The sequence below is a fragment of the Podarcis bocagei genome (genome assembly GCF_964188305.1).
Source record: "Podarcis bocagei genome assembly, chromosome: 10".
NCBI classification, from domain to species: Eukaryota; Metazoa; Chordata; class Lepidosauria; order Squamata; family Lacertidae; genus Podarcis; species Podarcis bocagei.
Genome location: NC_138135.1, coordinates 66,210,199 through 66,222,414, shown reverse-complemented (window position 1 = coordinate 66,222,414; position 12,216 = coordinate 66,210,199). Strand labels below are relative to the sequence as shown.

General features: G+C 42.5%; 1 long non-coding RNA gene across 1 annotated transcript; it reads left to right on the top strand.

Annotated features, from left to right (window-relative positions):
- Positions 1 to 494: 494 nt before the first annotated feature.
- LOC308596652 lies at positions 495 to 11,856 on the top strand. The gene is made up of 2 exons (XR_014012609.1): positions 495 to 585; positions 11,509 to 11,856. It is a non-coding gene; the product is annotated as an uncharacterized lncRNA (long non-coding RNA).
- The last annotated feature ends 360 nt before the right edge of the window (positions 11,857 to 12,216 follow it).

Sequence of the window (12,216 nt, the reverse complement as noted above, 5' to 3'; positions counted from 1 at the left end):
CCAGAGCTTTCTACATCACCACCCTCTCTCATCATCCAGTTAAGCAAGACCACTCACCTTTTCCGGTGGGCGGTATTGCAGCCGGGCAGCTGGGACCCAATAATTATCTGTCGCAGGGGTGGAAATTGACACCCTCTTTATGTGTCACCCCAGCTACATCACCAACACTGGCCAATCAGCACTGGTAAAGGGCATGGGAGATTTAACCATGGCGTGGCCAGTCTGCAAGAAGCATAATCACGGTGCAAGAAGTATAATCACAGTGCACTAACCAAGCAAAAGCACCTGAGGAAGATGTGGAACATGGCTGGTGAGGCAATTTGCTCACAAAGAGTTCTGGGGGGCACTTTGGCTAGAGATTCTACATCCCAGTGCTTTTGCCTGGTTGTACACAGAGTAGACCCATGGAATTGTGGGAATGGTGCTTCCAAAATACTATGCAAAGGATTGATGCTGTAGCATAGAATCCTGTGATATCATATGCCCGATGCCTGTGATGTGTAAGTTCCAACTGTTAGAGCGGCAAATACGTTGCGTTATTCTGCCGTCTGCCTCAGCCAGTCTGTAAATATGAGTTGGCCTCAGGTACAAATTCACGTAAATATGGTTCAGTAACGTAAGTATTACATGCCTGTCTTGTACATGCAATCCGACAAGAGGGAGTACACCAAGTAATAGTCGTATGTTATTTTTAAACTTTAAAACAAAGTGTGTTGCATAGTTGTTGTTGTTGTTGTTTTCTCGGAAGGAGAAAGAGAACTATTTAAAAGGGTCAAACAACCCGGGGCAACTTCCACACAACTCTTTAAAGTATAATTGCCGCAGGTTGAGGCTGAGATTAAGGAGGAGGTAGCAGACTGGCAATGTCACCACTCCCCTCCTGCCCAGACTGGTTGTGCGAAGGCAAACAGAGCCTGGTGCTAAGGGTAGACTTAGGTTGGTGAGGCACTGCCCCCTTAGCTAATAACCCTCTTAGCTAATAGACCAGCCTGCACTGTTATAACTTAACCCATAACAAAGACTAAGCACGTGCATGTGAAACAACCAAGTGTTGATTCTCTATTTATCCCTTTCTCTGTCGTTTGCCCTGCACTGAATTTTGGTTGTAAGTTCCCTGGGACAGAGACGTCTCTTCCTGTGCTCTATAAAGAACCAAGCATCCTGATAATAAGAAATAAACAGCAACAGCCGCTCATGCTCAGTGCTGGTCTGATTCTGTTTGCTGAGAACTATCCAGAAAGAGAAAATGCTTCCTTGTGAGACATTACTGAAAAAGTTAATATGATTAATTACTGGAGGAAAACCCAATAACATCTGATATGACAGAATGCTGGCTAATTAGCAAAATGGGGAAAGCCTACATATAAAGTTAGATCTAGTAAATATGACTTCTTAAAAAAAGACTTCTTAAAGAAGAAGGAAGGAAGGCAGATGGCGCAAGCTACTGTATTTTTCGCTCTATAGGATGCACCCGACCATAGGACGCACCTTGTTTTAGAGGGGGAGAAAAAGGGGAAAAAATTCTCCCCCTCTCTGCCCACCGTTCCTTCAGCGAAGTGGCAGGAGGCGTGCGCAGAGAGGGGGAGAGTTTTCCCCCTTGTTCTCCCCCTCTAAAACAAGGTGCCACTCAAGGCGCGTTCAGTTGCCTTCAGGCGGCTACCTTGGAAGCCTGGAGAACAAGAGGGGTCGGTGCGCACCAACCCCTCTCACTCTCCAGGCTTCAGTGAAGGCAACCCGAAGCCTCCAGAGCGCTGTGGGAGTTCCCGCTGCCCTCCAGAGGCTTCGGGTTCCTTTTGACCTGCTCCCATAGCCCCCCTCCAGCCCCAAAGAGCAGGTCAGGGAGCAGCGGAAAGGCATGCAGCCTTGTGGGGCTGGTGGTGGGGGGAAGTGTTTCCCCCCCAGCCCCAAAGAGCAAAGAAGCCAAGACAGCGAGCAGGATGCATCCAATCGGGAGAGGCTGCGCGGGGCTATGGCTTCTTTAGCCCCGTGCAACCTCTCCGGCAGGGAGAGGCTGCGCGCGGCTATGGGAATACCCCCACCTCCCACAAAAGCCCACAGGAGCCGTGCACCCTTTAAGGAGCGCGTGGTTTCTGCGGGCTTTTCTACAAGGAGGGAGAAGGGATTGACTGGCCGCGTCAGTCCCTTCTCCCTCCTAAGAAAAGGCCCACAAGAGCCGCACGTAGCTTGTGTGCGGCTTTGGGGGGCTTTTCCTGCCTGCCTCCCCCTGCATTCGCCCCATAAGACGCACACACATTTCCCCTTATTTTTTAGGAGGGGGAAAGTGCGTCTTATGGAGCGAAAAATACGGTAGTAGAATATTTAACATTGGGCAAGATCCCATGAGTGCCTTTGCTGTGCCATATATACAGCACCACTGAAGGACTTTATGAAACTCTCTAGGAAAGGGTAATTTTAAGATGGTGACAGCCTAAAACTGGAGGGTGGGGGAGAGCGAGCGAGCGAACTATGCCTCTGTGGCAGAAAGACTGCCAAAACACATCATTTTCAGAGCAAAATTGTGAAGTTCTATGGGAATTGTCATGACAACATCTGGCTGGCTTCTTAGCAATATCAATGTGTGGCAGCAATTGTGACAAGATCTACAATGATTTGCCCATTGGTACACTATAGACACGTTATGAACAGTCAGCATGCTGCACATTCAGAAAAGAATTTGCTCCAGAATATATATTTTTTCAAGTTTCTTAGAAGAGATCTTTTAAAAAACCCACTATAACTCTTTAAAGCTTCTTTTTTTTAAAAAAAAAGCAAAACTAAACCCATCCTGTCCTGTATGCTTAAGATAAGCAGAGTTTACCCATCCAAATGAAAAAAACAAATTCCTAATTGTCAAATTGCAGTTGTTGGTAGTGAAAAGACAGCCTGAGATGGAAGGGGCTATAATGTATCTTGCAACTCAGACCCCCTGGGCTGCCTGATATTTGAAGAACTTGTAGATTCCAGTGATATGCCAAGCGGAAAACAAACCTCAGTTTATTCCCTGTGAGAATCTTCTATTTGACTGGAATAAAGCTTTCTGGTTACAATTCCCATTTAATGTATGGAGGGCAGAAGGAGAAGGAGACGACAGAGGACAACATGGTTGGATAGTGTTCTTGAAGCTATCAGCATGAGTTTGACCAAACTGCGGGAGGCAGTGGAAGACAGGAGTGCTTGGCGTGCTCTGGTCCATGGGGTCACGAAGAGTCGGACACAACTAAACGACTAAACAACAACATATTCCACCTCATTCTCAAAACATCATTATAAAATATAAAGTAATAAATGCATATCAGTTAAAAACAATAGTTAAGATACAATAAAACATCGTTAGAGCCAGTATTAAAATGCCAATTACCGTGATCGTCTAGTTGTCAACATTGTCTGCACCTAGTTTTCAATGGCCTGTCTGAATAGGAAGGTCTTGCCTCATCAGGGGTTCCATCATCTTCTTGTCTTAGCCAGTGGTTAGGAACTGGAAAAAAATAAATATTTTCGTATATTTTTATTTATTTATAAAGAATGCTGGATGTCTTTTCCCACCGGATATGTGACTAAGACTACAAGTCCCAGAATTCCTATTGGGACATCAGTAGTGTCATTTCTTCCATAAATAAGGTAAAGGTAAATGGACCCCTGACCATTAAGTCCAGTCGCAGACGACTCTGGGGTTGTGGCACTCATCTCGCTTTATTGGCCGAGGGAGATGGCATTTGTCCACAGACAGCTTCCAGCATGTCTGTGGCCAGCATGACAAAGCTGCTTCTGGAGAACCAAAGCAGCACACGGTAATGACGTTTACCTTCCCGCTGGAGTGGTACCTATTTATCTACTTGCACATTGATGTGCTTTCAAACTGCTAGGTTGACAGGATCAGGGACTGAGCAATGGGAGCTCACCCCGCCGCAGGGATTCAAACCACCAACATTCTGATCAGCAAGCCCTAGGCTCTGTGGTTTAGACCACAGCGCCACCCGCGTCCCCCTTCTACCATAAATAAAAGGCCCTATAAAAAGAAGCTGTGCTGGGGCAATTGCAGACATTGATATTGTGTAGCTTGGAGCAACTGGATGCATTAAAAAAAATGACTCTTTTTGGAATGAAGTATTGTATTCAGAAACTTTACTTGCAGAATTTTCTTCAGAACGGAACATAGATAGCAAAGATACAGCAAATAATTCCTTACAATATCTTGCGTTGTCCTGCACAGGCTCAGCATCTTAGAAATAAAAGATAATTCCAAACAGACCTATAAGCAATGGTCTCTTTCCTCACAACCACCGTTTTGCCTGGATCTGTATTCACTCACTGGAGAGGGTCATTTACACATCCTTACTCCCCAGAGCCTGAGAACAAAAACTAAGCCACCACCCTTCCAAGATGGTGAATTTGCAATTCAGTACCTGTGTCACCTGATCTAAGGTTAAACACTCATGTGCTAGCTAGCAGAAAATAACAATAGTTAATTATCACCCCATCAAGGAGTTCAGAGACCACTTAGTATACTTCAGTGTAAATTTCCCACTTTAAAGCCTTCAATAATACACATTTAGGCATTCTCAATTTCAGTGTCAATTAAACAATTAACAGGGGCTCTGGGAATGTTCACCCCACTTTCCAAGCCACAATGGTAAATTACTCACCTTAAGGGCCCAGAAGGGGGGAAGAGGCAGAGGTCAGTCTGCCTTGATCTGTGCACCATCAAACAATGTGCAAGCCATTGCAGAAAGCTTTTGCAAGGAGGCTTCATCATTGAGAGCACTCAACTAAACACTCACAAAAACTCAACCCATTTTGGGGTCTGAATAGCAGATATTTCTGCATAATGTGGGCAACAGATGAAGAAGAGAGTCTCTATGGCAGGTGTGGAGGACCTTTAGCTCGCCAGATGAACTCCAACCAGGGGTGATGGCCCTGGAACATCCCCAGGGTTCTTCTTCCTTGCCCTATGGCATAAAATAACAGAACCCTTCCCCAATCTTCTGGCTTCAGTTTAAATAAACATAACCTTTCTCATATATGTCTAAACTGCTTGGACTTTGTCTAGAAGGCTGGAAAAGTCAGCAGAATAATCCAGTCATAATGATACCTGTGAGTGACAAAAACAAGAGGAAACTCTCCCGTCTCCTCATCTAGCCTAGCTATCTGCATGAATTCCTAAAAATTGCATTTAGACAAAAGGACTCTTATTTAACAACTGCTCAGGGAGGCAGAAGTGGTACAGAGTTTTCAGGCTAGCTATAGTAAGGCTTCAAGGACATTATAGGCATTTAGCTCTTTCGCTGGTTGGAAGAGAACAGCTTGAGGGAAAGGTAATGTGATTTTGAGAGGAAACTTGGCTAGAAGCAGAAAGGTTAAGCACCCTCTATATTCTGTAGCTTTGTGCATTTGGTTTTCATTAAGTGGGGGGGGGTATATTGGGTCAGAGTTGCATTTTGATGTAAAAAAATGACAGGGCTATGGCATCTAATTGTTGTGCAGAAGTTGGAATTTCTGGTGTTTTGCTTGGAATTCTGTAACATTTACTTTGGGCAAATCCAAAATCCTGTAATAGCACCTTCTCATAATCCAATTACTAACGTTTTTAATTATGTAAAGAAACACAGGGAGCTTCCAAACCAAGCAAACAGATACATACTAACAAACAGATCTCTCACTCACACTCCAACTCCCTCTACAGATTGCTCAGTACAGTGATAACTCGGGTTACAGATGCTTCAGGTTACAGACGCTTCAGGTTACAGACTCTGCTAAACCAGAAATAGTACCTCGGGTTAAGAACTTTGCTTCAGGTTGAGAACAGAAATCGTGCTCCAGCGGCAGCGCAGCAGGCCCCATTAGCTAAAGTGGTACCTCAGGTTAAGAACAGCTTCAGGTTAAGAACGGACCTCCGGAATGAATTAAGTCCTTAATACGAGGTACCACTGTATCTGAGTCAGAAATGTATCTCTTTGGTGCTCATAAGAGACTCCAGATGAATTTAGGCCAATTTGTGTCTGTTTGAAAGCCACATACTAGCCTTAATTATCCTTTTTCAGAATTAACTCTTCACTTGCTAAGGTTTATGGCCAATCGTTTGCTATCACTTCATGTCATCTAAATTTAATGTCATGTTTTCCAATCTTTTAAGAGATGCATTGCCTGAAAGCCTATAAGACGTTTATTCCACATTATATCTAGAACTGAAAACGAGATGGAATTCAAATATCCATTACATCCTGAAACAATTTCATTACCAATGAAGTAAACTCACATCTACCTATAAGCTTATCTTTCGGCTACAAAATGGGAATTTTGATTGATAATAGCTGCTGCATTATGGCAAGAATGGATTCATTTTTACTTGAACTAAAACAGTGCTCTATTTTTTTTTTTTTAGGATATCTTTAGCACATTTGAAGAGGATGATGAGATTGAAATTGCATGTGGTGATATGGGCGGGGGGGTATATGAAATTATTCTATATCAATTGTTTCTTAAGTCTTGAAAAGGTAAAAAATGTGATTTTATCAATGCATTCATAATACTATCATAGTACTTATACTTTGGACTGTATTATGTTCTTATCTCAGATACAAATAATTTTTATATTGTTGTATGTTGCTAGAGAATACCAGTGATTGTGTTTCATACAGTTCTTATTCAGAAATGACTTTGGACACCAATTATTTATGATTTGCACCTCTTGTCTCATTTAGTTATACCAAGGCTGCACTCCTAACCATAACTTCTCAGATGTAATTCTTACTGAATTTTTATTAGGTTTACTAGTGGAATTAAGACTGCAACCAACAACAAACAAAGGAAGACCTTTTTCTCAAAGAAACAGATTATAGACCACAGATGGGTGGAGGTTTTCAAATACAGTGGTACCTCGGTTTAAGAACAGTCCTGTTTACGAATGATTTGGTTTACAAACTCCGCAAAACCGGAGGTAGTTTCCTGGTTTCAAACTTTACCTCAGTCTAAGAACAGAATCTGAATGGTGAAAGGGCACCGGCGGTAGGAGGCCTCATTAGGGAAAGCGCACCTCGGTTTAAGAATGGTTTCGGTTTAAGAACGGACTTCCAGAACAGATTAAGTTCGTAAACCGAGGTACCACTGTAAATGCCATTGGAAACCCAATGAAGAAACTGGTCTCTTTCACACTTTTCATTCCTCTGTCTTATGCCTACTGTGTGAGAGCTTTCAGTTTGATTGCACAACTGTGGACAAAGCACAGATACCAGTTGAGTTATAGTATTGTGAAGGCTGGTCTTCAGGTGCAACTGAACATTAGCATGGCCTGTCCTGAACTTCTGACTTCTTAAAACAACAACCAGAATCTGCCAAAAATGGCAAGAAGCCAGCTCAAATACAAATTTAAAGGGAAGGAAGTTGAGGTCATGTCAACCCACCTTTAAGATAAAATATCACATTTAATGTCAAGTATTTCATTATGAAGATGTCATGCCAGCCATATAACTGCAGAATACAACAAGATTAGGAGCGTAGTCCTAATAGCAGTTGGGTGATGTCTTGTATGTCTTCTTCTGGCAACTCCTACAGCCAAGCTGGTGCCAAATGTAATGTTTTGGTTTATTTTGGACCATATTAGTGAGACTGGGGGGAGGAGTGTGTCTTGTCATCTGGGTAGGACCTCCATACACACTGTCCAGGTCAGTTCTGGGAACTCAGCAAAAATAAATGTGGGAGGCAGCAGTTACAAGCTATAAGCTCAACCTGGAGTGTAAGCGCTATGGGTTGCCTTTGTTGGTGGGAGAGAATATCAGTTCTCAGCTACAAATACTTACATATAGACAGAAATGCTCCCTGGTCAGTGGTACAGTGGTACCTCGATTCTTGAACAAAATCGATTCCGGAAGCCCATTTGGCTTCCGAAACTTTAGAAAACTGAGGCGCAGCTTCCCATTGGTTGCAAGAGCTTCTTGCACTCAGGGGAAGCCGTGTCACACGTTTGGGTTCCAAAAAACGTTTGGAAACGGAAGCATTTACTTCCGAGTTTTCAGCATTCAAGAACTGAAACAACGGAGGCATTCGGGAACTGAGGTTCCACCGTAACACGATCATTCTGAGACTGAGTTTGTGTTCTGTGGCTGTAACAAATGGGTGGAGGCATTCACCATTCTAATCAACACTCGCTAGTAATCATTTTGATACTATTGTCTCTGGAGGTTCTGTGCTGGTCCCATCAAGGATTATTTTGGCAACGTGAAAGCACTCTTTGTGCTAGAAGTTCAAGGGTATTGCAAAACATAATGCCTAATTAAAAGCCAGCCTTTCATCTTCCATCTTGGAGCCAGTTTGTCCATTTCCTCAGCTTCTTCTTTCATACCCCTTTGTGTTCCTATCATCATCATTATTATAATCAGGTTTCATTACCAACATATGCTATAACAAACTAATTCATGGCATAAACAGTAAAAGGAAAAGAAAAACCATGTTGCACATTAACCTTAATGACACTGGGTCTATAGGATTATCAGCTGATAGTATTAGATAGATGCAGTGCCAAGTTCACATCAGTGCAAAGACAACAGGATAACATTATTTTAATGGAATTTTAATTGATGCTTAATTGTGTAATGAAATTGTGCATGGCAACCGATGGAAGCATTATCCTCCCTTTAAAGTTGATTCAAGTGCATGTGCTAAATTGAATTTCCAATGTCCCACTGCTGTCGTTGATCAGAAAAGTCACAAAGGCTGCCCGAGCGCAGGTAAAATTGTACGGCATGAACATTTTTCTTCTGGGCTGGTGCTTTAGGATAGCAATGATGAAGAGTTGAATGCATTCCAAGCCAGCTGGATTTCACTGTGCAAATATAAAATCTAAGCAACTCCATTTGATATATACTTAACAACAAGCTCCCACCCCAGGCAGCTTAGAAAGATGGCTGTGAAAAATTACAATACTAGTGAACTGGCATTTTGAAAATAATTTACAGGCCACAGACGGAGAAAGAAAATACCAGGAGGAGGCACCTATGGTAAAATGACTGCTGTTTTATAAAGAGGATAAGAAATTGGTGTTAGGATCTTAGGGAAGGTGATATATTTGTAACAAATCAACGATGCCGTTGTAAGGCTGGTTCCACAGCATGCTACACCATCAGTTTCAGCTTCAATGAACATTTCTAGGCAAGACAGTATCTCCACAATCGGAGGCATCACCCAGGACCACTAAAGTCACCCAACAGGTATAAGTAGTACCAGCATATAAACCACCAATCCTAATGCACAGAGATCATATGCAAGAAATTAAGGAGGGGCATTGTAGATGTTTATAAAAGTAAGCATTCTGGGCACCAGGAGAAAATATTCTTCTTTAACCAGGCCTTTGGCTGATTAACATTCTACAAACTTTTAAATGTGTCTATGGGGAGAGCGGGTTATTGTTTTACTGTTTTGTTTTACTCAGTGCTTTTTTTCAAAAAATAAATAAATTAGGGGTACTCTCATTTTCCTACTCATATTGAAATGCTGCCCCTCAATGAGGCCAAACTTAGATTCACAAATTGTTTAGGGGTATGCGTCCCCCCAGAAAAAAGCACAGGTTTTACTTCTTTACTTGATTTTATCCTATATTTTATTCTGTGAACTGCCCTGACATCTTATGATTAAGGGCAGTATATAGATATAATGAATATAATGAATGAATGAATGAATGAATGAATGAATGAACTAGATACAGACCCGGGTTTCCCAAACTTGGGTCTCCAGCTGTTTTTGGACTGTGAATCCCATCATCTCTAGCTAGCAGGATCAGTGGTCAGGGGTGCTGGGAGTTGTAGTCCAAAAACATCTGGAAATCCAAGTTTGGGAAACCCTGATACGGGCTAACATTTCTTGGTAATATATTCAGGAAAAAATAGAAACACTTTTTTCACAGAACCCATCAGTAATGTATGGAATTTTCTACCCTGAAATGTGATAATAGCTACTGGCTTAGGTGGCCTTGAAAGAGCAATCTGACAAATTTGTAGATGCTACTGCTACTGGTATCTTTTAATCATAACTGTTAAGTTCTATGCTACCGAATACAGGTTTCTGCAGAGCAAAAGCACACACTGTATTTGTGAGTTTCTTGGGGACAACTGGATGGTCACTGTGGAGACTACTAGGATGAAGGCCCAAGGTGGCACCCAGAACCATCATTATCTATGCAATAGTCTTCAACCTGTTCAGGAACTGGGGCACATGGTTTAATCCAAACATATATTTTGGGACCCATTTATTATTTTGTTTGACTGTATATTTGTATCATGATAGCACTGTTGTTGTAGGCCAACTTAGGTTGGGCTGCAACGAAGTACTGATTCCAGATCCAACAACTGAAAACCAAAGATCTGTACAAGGGTGGTAGACCTGAAGTAGTACACAAGCTCTTTAAATATAGCTTGTGTTATACTTGCATACCAGACCCTCCAATTTTCAGACCCTATTTTCCATGGACAGTCCTAGATTTACAGAAGCAATATCGGTTTCTGATTTGATCTTGGAATGTCCTGCTTTTCCTTAGGACATCCCTATTTTCATTGGAGAAATGTTGGAGGGTATGGAGTTATGCAACCCCCAAGTCATGGAGATAAGTAACTATACAAACTTTTAGAAGAATACGAAGGCAGACATGTATAGTATTATATATTTTGGAAGCCACCCAGAGTGGTTGGGACAACCCAGTCAGATGGGTGGGATATAAATAATAAAATGATTATGATTATTGAATAGGATGTCCCTATTTTCATTGGAAAAAAATGTTGGAGGGCATGGTATACTCTGTTGGTAAACTTGGATTTGCTGCTGTGTCATGTGTGAAGGAACCCAATATAGTTTTAGATCACACTAGAAATAAATATTTTGTAAAGACTGAAGCATGTCCCACTGACCTCAGTGGGACTTACTCCCATGGAAGTGTGCATGGGAGACTTCTACTAATATGCTTCTGTTTGTAAAGCAATACATTTTGCTTTATGACACATAACTGGGTTTGTGGCATTCAGCTGCTGCAATAACGTCTCAGAGGGAGTGCCTAACTGCTCTGCTTTTTGGTACAGGTGTCAAATAGTGATTACAAACGCAGACAAAAAGCTCTACCTGGATTAAGCCTGTGTGTATTCATAACACATTGTTTTGATCCCCAGCGTTAACAAAACGTAGTTATAATGAAAAGTGCTGCTGGTGGCAGCATTACTCCAGATTAAGGTCTGCAAGCCGAGTGGAAACTTTTAATGAGTCATAATTTGCATGTTTATCATAATGTGCACCAGTGGCATTTGCACTTTCAAACTGCCTATGTTTACATCTGATTTTTTTTCTCTCTAGATAGCTTAGTTGCTGCTGATGCAAGCTAGAATCTTGAAGTTGCTCTTGAGAACCATAATGGGACATCCAAGATTGGGATCAGAGGTGAAGGAGGCTTCTGTCAATCCATGATGCTCCGCTTAAATCAGGATACTTGGAGGGTATGGAAAGTTAACCTATCATTTTTTCTTCAACTCCCCACAGCTCTGAATTCTTAGTCTGGCTTCTGGAAGTATCTCTGTGGCACAGGAGGAAGAGGAGGCTCAAGCCGGTGTTGCGTCTCCCAAAGTTGTGCAAGCTGGCACAACCTTCCGCTAGACTGCTGATCCATTCGGCATCTCCCTGTTGGGATTCTATTCCACCTTTTGCTGCAAACATGGGATTGTTGCGTGTCACATGTCTGTTTACATTCCAGCACAGATTGCTGGCGTAAGTGGAACTTCCGCTCTGTATAGCTTTTGTTTTTAGCTATCTCTCCAAGAAGATGGCAAGGAGAGATGACATGTTTCTTTGTCCTGATTTATGTTTAATAAATGTGTAGCTTAGTATGTATCTACAGCCTTAAGCCTCTTCTGTTGTGCAGTATACACTACCGAATAAAGTGTGCTCAAGTCTGCAAGCTTGAGTTGCTGATGTACGTCAGAGCAAGAGGTCAATGAATCACAGCGGCGAGGCTGAGAGGGAGATGTTCAAGCTGGGGCCAGGCCAGCTGGCCTTTTGATCCCCTGATACCAACACTCCCATCACTGCTCAGCTCAGCAATCTCGCCACACTTATCTGTGTGACATCTCCCAATGCTGCTCAGGATGTGCTGGTTCCACGGTGTCTCCCAATGCTCTCCTGAGACCATGGAGGAGAGGGAGGACAGCAGACAGCAGACAAAGGTAGGAGGGGGATGGAGGGAACGGGGCA